Consider the following 11,465-nt stretch of genomic DNA (forward strand, 5'->3'; position numbering starts at 1 on the left):
AGACCCTCTACCCAAGCACTACGTGCCTCCGACGATAGGCGAGTACAATGGAACAACGGATCCGGATGACCATCTGGGTAAGTTTGACAACACAGCCACGCTCCATCAATACACCGATGGAGTGAAATGCCGCGTCTTTCTTACCACTCTCTCGGGATCTGCTCAACGGTGGTTCCGGAGGTTGCCGGACGGATCCATCACGAGCTTCAAGGAATTCCGAACGGCCTTCCTCCACCACTTCGCCAGTAGTCGGCGGTATCAAAAGACAAGTGTCAGCTTGTTCGCCATCAAGCAAGAGCCGAGAGAATCGCTTCGAGCTTACATTCAGCGATTCAACCAAGTGGCGATGGACATCCCAACGGCCACTTCGGAGACGATGATGAACGCCTTCACGCAAGGCCTTGCGGATGGGGACTTCTTCCGGTCGCTCATCCGAAAGCCGCCCCGAGATTATGATCACATGCTACATCGAGCCAACGAATATATAAATGTGGAAGAAGCGCAAGCCGCTCGGAAAAAGGAAGCTCCAGCCGAGCGGGCATCTACTCATGCCGAGCGGAAACAGCACACCGCTCAGCAGCCCCCTAGAGGACCGAGGGCCGATGCCGATCCCCCCATGCCGGATCTCACAGAAGTGGCACCGCTCGCCCAAGCCAAAGAAGAGGTGGACCCCTATGTTCTGCACCTCCATCAGACGGATACGCACAACACGAGGGATTGCCGAAGCCTTCCCTTTGTATCCAATCCTGTTCCCGGGAAAGCCGAACGACGATCTCCTCCCATCGACAGGAGACATAGGACCCATGAAACGGACCGAACCCGCACCGAGAGACGACATCAGCAGACACCCGAGCGGCACCGATCTCCAAGGGGAGAATCGCCGGGCCCAGAGAACGGTCACGATCACCGCCGGAAGAGGAAAACCGAACAATACTTCCCGGCGAAATCAACTGGCGGACCGACCGGAGGAGACTCAATCGAGCCGAAGGCGGGCGTCCGACACCGCAGATCCACGCGGTCAGAGCTAAGAGCGGCAAGTGGACCGAAATCACTTGACCCGAGGACTTGAAGGAGTAGAAGTGTCACGACGACGCTACCGCTCATTAAAGTGGTAGTAGCAAATTACACCATTCACCGCATATTTGTTGACAGGGAGCTCGGTCAACATCATATTCAAGAAGGCGTTCGATCAGCCTGCAAATTGATCGAGCCGAGTCGCTGCCCATGACGACCCCGCTCTACGGGTTTACGGCCAATGAAGTCCTACCGGTCGGACAGATCCGCAGGAGGACCAGGACAATAAACTTCGTAGTGGTCGACTCTCCATCATCCTACAACGTCATTTTGGGATCCCTCAATGAATTCCGAGCGGTTGTCTCAACCTTCCACCGAAGATAAAGTTCCCGTGGAGGACAAAGTAGGAGAAGTGAGTGGAGATCAGCTAGCAACTCGGCGTGCTATATAGAGATGATCCGAGCAGAAGCTCCGCTCGGAAGACGCCTCAATCGAGGTAAATGCCATAACCGAGAAACCTCCTCTTAATTTATGATGAAAAGGAGGAAGTTCAGATCCATCCGACCCAACCGGAGGCCACGACTTTTATCGCCTCGGATCCGGAAGAAGAGCAGAGAAGCGATCCAATGCCTCCAATAAATCATGATGTCTTTGTCTGGTCGACACATGAGTTGCCTGAAATTTCGCCGAACCTAGCGAAGCATGAGTTGCATGTCCGACCGGACGCCGAAAGGAGAAAAAGGACTTTAGGCCGAACAAATGCCATCATCCGAGCGAAGTAGAAATTCTGAAGGCCGCCACATACGCGAGGTGCAGTTCCCGGTCGCCAACGTAGTATTGGTCTCCAAGCCCGGCAAGTGGAGGGTCTGCATCGACTTTCGAGACCTAAACAAAGCATGCCCCAAGGACTTTTATCCTCCGCCTGATAGATCAGGTGGACTCTACGGTACCGCGAATTAATTTGCATTGACGCCTACCAAGGATATCATCAAGTGCCGCTCGCCCGGGAGGATCAAGAAAAGTCACCGATGGCACATATTGCTACAAAGTGATGCCGTTCGGATTGAATGCCGGGGCCACCTATCAACGCTTGATGAACAAGGTGTTCAAGGAGCAAATCGGACGGAAGTTTTTGTGGACGACATTCTTATCAAATCTGTCCGAGCGGCCGATCTTTTCAAGGATATGGAAGAAACCTTCCGAACGCTGCGCAAATATGGAGTCAAGCTAAATCCCCAGAAGTGCCTGTTCGGAGCTAAAGGAGGGCGTTTCTTGGGGTATATAGTGACCGAGCGGGGAATCGAAGCAAATCCCAGCAAGGTGAAAGCACTGCAAGACATGCCGCCCCCAAGAAATACAAGAGAAGTGCAAAGGTTGACCGGTCGGATAATTGCTTTATCCAGATTCATCTCCAGAACCGCCGACCGGAGCCTGCCATTCTTCAAGATCCTGCGCAAGGCTACTAAGTTCCAGTGGGATGAAGAGTGTGACCGAGCATTTGAAGAGTTGAAGACATATCTAAATTCTCTGCCTGTGCTGGCCAAGCCGATCGTGGGTGAGTCACTGTATATGTATCTGTCGTCAACTGAGCATGCTGTAGGCTCAGCACTTGTGAGGGCGAGCGGCGAGGAGCAGCCGGTGTATTTTCTAAGCCACATTTTAAAAGACGCTGAATCTCGTTACACTGGGCTCGAGAAGTTGGCCTTAGCTTTGGTTCTAGCCGCTCGGCGCCTTCGACCGTATTTCTTGGCTCACACCATCATTGTCCGAACGAACAGTCCACTCGGAAGGGTGCTGTTGAATCCAGAAGCGTCCGGACGGCTTATCAAGTGGACGACAGAATTAAGTGAATTTGACATCCAATATCAGCCCCGCTCGGCGATTAAAGCCCAATCCTTGGCTGATTTTGTGACCGAAGTGCAAAGACCAGAGCCGGAGGCTATGTGGAGAATATATGTGGATGGATCCTCCACCCGGCTCGGAAGTGGGATCGGAATATTACTACTCTCACCTCAGGAGGAAAAGATGCACTTATCCATCCGGCTAGATTACAAAGCGACTAACAATGAAGCCGAGTACGAGGCCCTTATAGCCGGATTGCAGCGCGGCATGTGGGGCCGGTCGGGTGACACTTTATTCGGATTCACATTAGCCACTCAGCAACTCTCCGGCACCTTTGAAATCAACAGTGTTCGGCTTAAGCTCTCGCTGAGGCCTTTGAAAACTCAAAGCTACTTTCCGAGAGGTGCTTATTCGGAAGATTCCCAACGGAGAACCAAGCGGTCGATGAGTTAGCCAAACTCGCGAGTTCATAACGCCGGTCGCCATTCAAGAACCAATTGAAAAACGCCGGTGGCGCATGTCGACCGGATGCAAGGCCTCACATTTCCAAGAGACCGGAGGACACCTATTATAGAATTTCTCCGTCGGGCACCACACCATCCGATGAATATGCAGCCCGGCTCCTCGGAGCCGGTCGATTTACACTCATCGGAGATCAGCTTTACAATTTCTCGCGTCCTCTGCTGAAATGTGTAAGCTCGGAGGACTCAGCTTACATCCTCCAGGAAGTACATCAAGGATCATGCGGAGGTCATCCGGGAGGACGCTCGTTAGCCAAAAAGATCCTCTTAGCCGGATACTTTTGGCCAACTTTACAAACAGATGCCGCTCGGATAGTATCTACTTGCCTTTCATGCCAGAAGTATCACAACTTCTCTCACCGACCGGCAGAGGAGATGAAGGCATCAACCATCTCATGTCCGTTCGATCAATGGGGAATGGATATTGTGGGTCCATTTCCGATGGCGACCGGGCAGAGGAAATTCTTACTAGTGGCGGTGGATTACTTCTCCAAGTGGGTGGAGGCCGAGCCGCTCGCAAAGATTACTGAACAAATGGTTAAAAAATTCATCTGGCAACACATCATTTGCCGGTTCGGCATCCCTCGCCGACTAGTGTCCGACAACGGGCGGCAATTCACAGGGAAGATGTTAGAGGATTGGTGCAAGAGCTACGGCATTGAGCAACATTTCACATCCGTGGCCTATCCTCAGAGCAACGGTCAAGCCGAAGTCGCCAACCGGGAAATTCTTCGTATTCTGAGCGCTCGGCTCGACCATTTGGGAGGGAGTTGGCCAGATGAAGTGCTGAGCGTCCTGTGGGCCATCCGAACGACGCCGAAAGAAGGGACAGGAGTCACACCGTTCCATTTGGTATATGGCGGTGAGGCTGTCATTCCGGTCGAAGTTGGAGTTAAGTCAACCCGGATCCAGAGCTACGATGATGACAACGCCGAACGAAGAAACATGAAGCTGGACTTGGTAGAAGAGGAGAGGGCGAAGGCGTCCGTTCGGCTGATGGCATACCGTCAACGGATGAAGCAAAACTACAACCGGCGCGTCATTCCCCGATCATTCCAGGTCGGCGATCTTGTTTGGAAGAAGATCAAGCCGGTCGGTGACGTCGGCAAGCTTGAAGCTCCATGGGCAGGTCCTTTCAAAATCATCGAAAAGCTCCGCTCGGGCGCGTATTATCTGGAGGATGAGGACGGTCGGCAGCTAGATAGACCGTGGAGTGCGAACCACCTCCAGCCTTACCGGGCGGGGTGAAAGGTGTATCACTGTAAATCACCATGTGTACATTTTTCGACTGATTACTGAAAATGCAGAAATGAAAGGTCAAAAGAGCGAAAATAAGGCATTATCATCTAAAAACGAAGGCCCCGTGCCGCTCGGCCGGAGGTATATGGGTCGAGCCAAGCGCTCGAAAATCGGGGGCCCCGTACCGTTCGGACGGAGGTAAATTATCTGAGCCAAAATGCTCGACGAAATAGACAATGAGCCGTTCGGTCGGGAGTACGTTCTCCACGCTGGGTGACAGGTGCGCTAAATATAAATGTATATACTTTTTCGTCGCCTATATGCTTGCGATGCAGGAAGCAAAAAGATAAAAACACATTGAGCATTCTCCGATGAACGGTTCACCGTTCGGCCGTAAGGTTCATATCCGAGCCGGGAGCTCGGACTTGAAGACCCCAGGCCGCTCGGCCGGGCTGCGTATAGAATATAAGCACTGTTCGAACTTGAAGACCCCGAGTTGTTCGGCCAGGTACATACTAGCCGATAAAACCTCGGGGATGATTATGCGAAGCTTAGCGCTCGAGACGGAGGCTGAGCCGTTCGGCCGGTGTGTAGTCTCACTGGGACGCGCCGACGAGCACCGTCGTTAAAAATCGAGAGCCGGCCGACCGGCTATAAATATCCGCGCCGACGAGCCCCGTCGTTAAAAATCGAGCGCCGCGCCGAGCGGCGATAAAAATCCGCGCCGACGAGCCCCGTCGTTAAAAATCGAGAGCCGCGCCGACCGGTTATAAATATCCGCGCCGACGAGCACCGCCGTTAAAATCGAGAGCCGCCTATAAATAATCCGGCGGAAAGCCGACGAGCACCGTCGTTAAAAATCGAGACGGCCGGCGTCTAAATAATCCGAGCGGAAAGCCGACGAGCACCGTCGTTAAAGAGCCGCACCGACCGGCTATAAATATCCGCGCCGACGAGCACCGCCGTTAAAAATCGAGACGGGCGCGTCTATAAATAATCCGAAGGAAAGCCGACGAGCACCGCTTTAAAATCGAGCCGCGCCGACCGCTATAAATATCCGCCGCCGACGAGCACCGCCGTTAAAAATCGAGTCGCGCCGACCGGCTATAAATATCCGCGCCGACGAGCCCCGCGTTAAAAATCGAGAGCCGCACCGACCGCTATAAATATCCGCGCCGACGAGCACCGTCGTTAAAATCGAGACGGGCCGCCTATAAATAATCCGAAGGAAAGCCGACGAGCACCGCTGCAAAATCGAGAGCGCGCCGACCGCTATAAATATCGCGCCGACGAGCACCGCGTAAAATCGAGCCGCACCGACCGCTATAAATATCCGCTACCGACGAGCACCGCTGAAAAATCGAGAGCCGCCGACCGGCTATAAATATCCGCGCCGACGAGCCCCGTCGTTAAAAATCGAGAGCCGCGCCGACCGGCTATAAATATCCGCGCCGACGAGCACCGTCGTTAAAAATCGAGAGACGGGCCGGCCGGCTATAAATATCCGCGCCGACGAGCACCGTCGTTAAAAATCGAGAGCCGCGCCGATCGGCTATAAATATACCAAGCGGAAGGACGAATATCGGAGTAAGAAACTGCGGAAACTATAAATATTAAAGCATTCAGGCCCGAAGGGGGGTTGGTCCTTCGACACTCGGCGTTTGTTGACTTCACGCAAGCAGGATACGTGCAGAGCGAGTAGGTCTGCTCACTCGCACTTTATGCAATGAGCCAAGCCTATCGGACGCGTGAGGGAGAAAGCTTAAGAGCACGACTGGCGAAAATTTTACAAGCATTAGTGTTAAGCAAACAGAAGAATATTATGGACAATGGGTAGGAAGACAGGAAAAGGGGCATCGTTTCATTAGAAGAAAAATTATGCCGAACGACACGTACAAAAATTTCACATCCGTCGAGCGGAGGAAGTACAAAAAGTGCTTGAAATAACCCACATCACTCCGGGTCCTCAAAATTAAAAAGGTGTCCGGATGTCGTCGATCATGGCCACCAGTTCGGGAGGGGAATAGGAAGATGCCCCCCTTTTGAAGTACGCGTGGTGACCTTGACCGCCTCGAGGAAGGTTGAGGAGACGTTGCCACCAAACTTTTCACCAAATCGCCTCGAGCGGATGTATTCTGGCGACTACAGACTAGGCGACTCGCTCTCCCTCCTTATATTTTTGAGCAACGCCCGGAAGCGATTAAGGAATCTTGAGGGCCTTCAAGTTTGCTTCACCTTTGTGCTCAAATGAACGGACCTCCTGCTCGCTCACCGGGCCTCAGATCCTTAGATCGCCGATTCAAAGATGGACATCTACTTTCATTTCCGTCCGTGTCGCGATCGCCTCTTCCGCCACCGCTTCACATCTTTGTCACGCTTCTTCACCAAGTCCGCTAGCCGAGCTACTTCAGCAGCCAGGTCGGCACCTTCTTCTGCTCGGCTGTTTCTCCCGCTCGGCCGTGGGACCTTCCGACACTTGGAGTTTTTCCAAGGCCCTCCAACTCGGCTAGCCGATGGCTAGTGGCAATTTGCTCAGCCCCATACTGTAAGGGAAATAATAATGTCGGGAATCAAACAATAGCATGACACGGAATGAAGACGGTTTACCCGAGTAGCTCGATATTGTTATCGCCGATGCTTACGCCATAAGGGCCACCGAATCAAGGCCCTCAAGAGTTTGGCGGCGCGGACCACCAGGTTATTTCGTGAACGGGCTCGATGGCGATCGGAGACGATAAATATTCCTTCGATGGGAATGAGGGTAGTCTTGATGGTAGGGTGGCCGGACGGCGCTTCTTGATCGCGGCCGCCTGATGCGAGGACTCCCCTATGGTGGAAGTTTCACCAACCGACGAAGCGCGGCGAGGTCGGGAGGAGAGCCAAGATCGCGGCAGCGGCTAGGGGTCCCGATCCGGATGGCGGCGGTCGGGCGGTTACGCCGATCGGCGCCTGTGGTTCCCCTCTTGTCTGGCGGAAGGCGGGGTCTCTTCGACGTTTCCGCCGAACCTCCAAAGGTGGATCTCCAACCTGAACGCCACGGGAGCCGAGGAAACAGATCGATTTCCGCCTCAACCGCCGCGGATGAGGCGACTGCTTGTGAGCGGATTGTGCCCCTCCTCTCCGCACTGCCGGGCGGCTAGGATTAAACCCGCCGGCGAGCTCCTTTTGGTGGCCGCTCAATTTCTACTGATTCACTTCAAGTGAGCGGTAGCCTTGGCGCCACATGACATCATGCAGTGAAAGAAATTAAAATCAGTTAGACAAAAGACTAAGAGAGTAAAGAGTCCTTACTCATGCGGAAGGAGATTCGCCCGAACGGAGATAACCGAAAATATATAGCACCTTCAGGAGCAACTGGTCGATCTTGTATCGCTGGTCGGACAACCAGTTCGCCGCATGAAGATAGGTGGATTACTTCGAACTTGCCGAGCTTTGCCATTTGGTTCGGAAGGCTGGCCGATCGGGAAGTCGGATATAGAAGAAAAACTCCTTCCAGTGTTTGTTGGAGGTCGGCATGTTATCAAAAAATTTAAAGCCTATTCTACTTTGGAAGATAAAGGTGCCCGGCTCGGATTGTTTGGGGTAGAAGAAGAAATGGAATATCTTAGGGTCAAGAGGAATACTGTGCAACTTAAAGTGGACGACCATCCCGCTCAGCAACCTAAAGGAATTCGGCACAAGCTGGCCGAGCGGGATGCGGAAGTAATTACAAACCTCCAGAATAAATGGATGGGTAGGAAATCTAAGGCCGCCCTGGAATTGGTCTAAAAAGAAACAAATGGAGCCGATCGGCGGGTCATGTGGACGGTCGGTCGGGCCGGCTATAATTATTTCGTGGTCATCAGGAAGCTCGTATGTCCGAACAAGGCGCTGGGCATGCTCCTCATCGAATCGGCTCTCCATGGTCAGGTACCAGGGGCCCGAAATGTTAACAGCGGGTTCGGAGGAACTCGCCATCTCAGAAAAAAATCAAAGGAAGGGAAACGAAAGGAGCGAAATGAGCAGGGAAGACCTATTAAGTGAAGGCAGAGGACTCACTGGGAAGGAAACGGGTGGAAAGAATCACTGATGAGGTGATCGCCGCCTAAAACCAGACACTAGATCGCCGGAGGCCGCAGCAACAGAACGAAGCAGAAGGCAACGCGCGAGCGAATATGCGGCCAAAAAAGAGACGGAGGCTTTATACGGCCGAGGCCGGTCAGCCACCGCCGTCCGATCCAGGTCACGAGAAACAAGGACGCCATCGGGCCGTCCATTTCAAACGGGGGCGTCCCATCGTAAGTGACGCCGCCGCCACACAAGGGTCGACACGTGGCGCCCTGTCACCGAGTGCAATTAATGCGCCCAAACCGCGCATGCTCCGACTTAATGGAGAGGATTTGCATAATTTCCGAGGAGATCTAGACAAGCAAATATCAACATTAAGCGACAAGACAACCAAAATAAAAGCGGCTGAATTTGGCGGAAGGGCCGGACGGCCCAAAGAATATTATAAGCCACGGAAAAGCGGCGACCGCCCGCTCGGACACATATAGTCCAGTCAGTCGGACTCACTGTCTCCTTCGACTAGACTTGAAGGGAAGGCAAGTGATCCGGCAGTAAGAATGGGGAACCCACTTCCTGAAGGGGATCAACCTGAGGACCGATGAAAGGCTGTGCGGTGGATGGCCGAGCCGAGCGGATGGGTAGGTCCGAACGGAGCTAGAGATAAGCCCATCCATGGGCTCATGTTTCCGACGCCAGGGCAGGAAGACCGAAGGGCCAAGCGGGAGTCCGGGGCCGAGGGGGTTGTCCGTTCGGCCAAATAGGGGCGAGGGTATAAAGGGTGCCGAGCGGCCTATGCGCTCGGCTCAGGATATGAGATATCAGCAGAAGCATGTCTGATGATTAGGCCGTACAAGATCGCACGATCTTGCCGTCACATCACGGAGAGGCTGATACAGTAACAGTATGGTCTCATGGACGTCTCCCTGACAGATCCATATTCAGACATGGCCCTTCTGACAGACCCATACCTGGGCATGGTCAAAGGCAGGTGGTTGCTTTGATTGGCACGCCCAGGCTTCTTTGAGAGATCTATATAAGGCTTTCATTTCTCCACTGGAGGTATAAAAAATCTTCATCTTGAAGCCACCTTTTTGTTATTCCTCGCCTGACTTGAGCGTCGGAGGGCCGTCGCCGGGACACCCCTCCCGGCTCGGTTTTGTTGCAGGTTCACCGGAGCATTCGAGGATCTAGCAGGAAGCGCCACGTGCCCAGCGTCCACTGATAACCGGTTCGGACAGGATCATTGGACATCTCCATAATGTACTCTCTTATATTTTCTGTACCATTGTACCGCATGGTTACCAACTTTGTAAGAAGTGTGGTAGACCTTTTTATTTGAGGTGAATCGGTCTGCCAATTGGTTCAAGAAACTCCTAGCATCTCCTCCCTTTGTTATTGAGTCCTTTATTAGTACCAGTATGGAAAGCTTCATGATACTTAGACACATGTGATTTTATTTTTTTTCAGTTAAAATTTAGCCCTCTGCTCTATAGCGCTAGCACTAGTCAGAGGTGCGAAACGATCATTCCTTAATGCATGGTCTAAGTCCATGCAGTCTAAGACTACGATCACTTATTCTTTCCATTCAGCAAAATTCAAACTAGTTAATGTTGGGATATTATTAATGCTGGTAGTTACGGATTGCACTGAAATTAAAGAGAGAGAGAAATTTATTTAAGCTCACGATTTAACTAGAGCCAAGAACATATAAGTAATATAAAATTATGTAAATAAAACAAAATTTTAAATACATATGAATGAGCTCTTTATGAGATACCAAGTACAACATAATGTATCTTCCTTTGGACCGACACAGTATTTGTTAGTGATACTCTCTAATTTAATTCAAACTTTAATTGGTCACACAATGTGCCTTCCTTTGGGTTGACCTATTGCGCACATAATATGATACTTTATATGAGTTATATTTTGATTCATAGCTCATAACAATCTTAATCAGTCATATAATATGTTTTCCTTTGAGCCGATATATTTTGTGCATGATCTGAACAAAATAAAGTTTTGTTCGATAGCTGTAGGCTACCTTGTGCATATATCTGGCATAAAAGTAACCTTCCTTTGGGAGAATACTCTTAGCATGGATATACATCTACCAACACAAAATGTACTAAGCCTACCTAAGGTGTCTTCCTTTGGGCCGATACATTAGTTCAACTTAGTTGCACGTTGTGTAGATAGACCCAAGAAAACTCTAGGAACTTAATTAGAACAGAGATTACTTAATCAGCCTTAATAATATAAAATTAGACTTATTAATCAATTGATACCTTATGCCAATTGACTATCCCAATCGATCTGAAAGCCTATTATATGGTTATACATAGAATCCCCATAATAAGCTAAAACTTCTTTAATACTATTTAATTTCTTAATTATTCATGCTAAAAAAAATATTTAATATATTTTTTTAATGCATGAAATAATGAAATAATTACATTTTTTTTTCTTTTCGATTTCTGTTTTAACAAAACAGTATGGTGTTGCAATTAAGTTCGTTTTTTTTTCTTTTTTTGTTTCAATGAAATAGTATTTTTTAAGACTGTTTTAATTAAGTGTTTTTTCCATGAAACAGTAAGTTTAAGGTTGCAGGAAGAAACGTTAAAAAAACTTAATTAATTAAAATAATCTTAATCAATCAAACTTAATCAATTAAAATTGAGTTAGTCATGAGTTCAAGGTTATTAATTGAGTGAATTTTAATTATTTCTATTCAAAATTTTAGATTCAACAATTAATTACTCGACAAAGTAATCGATTGAACCATCATAATATTACCTAAAA

This window comes from Zingiber officinale, chromosome 1B (genome assembly GCF_018446385.1).
Source record: "Zingiber officinale cultivar Zhangliang chromosome 1B, Zo_v1.1, whole genome shotgun sequence".
In the NCBI taxonomy this organism is placed as follows: domain Eukaryota; kingdom Viridiplantae; phylum Streptophyta; class Magnoliopsida; order Zingiberales; family Zingiberaceae; genus Zingiber; species Zingiber officinale.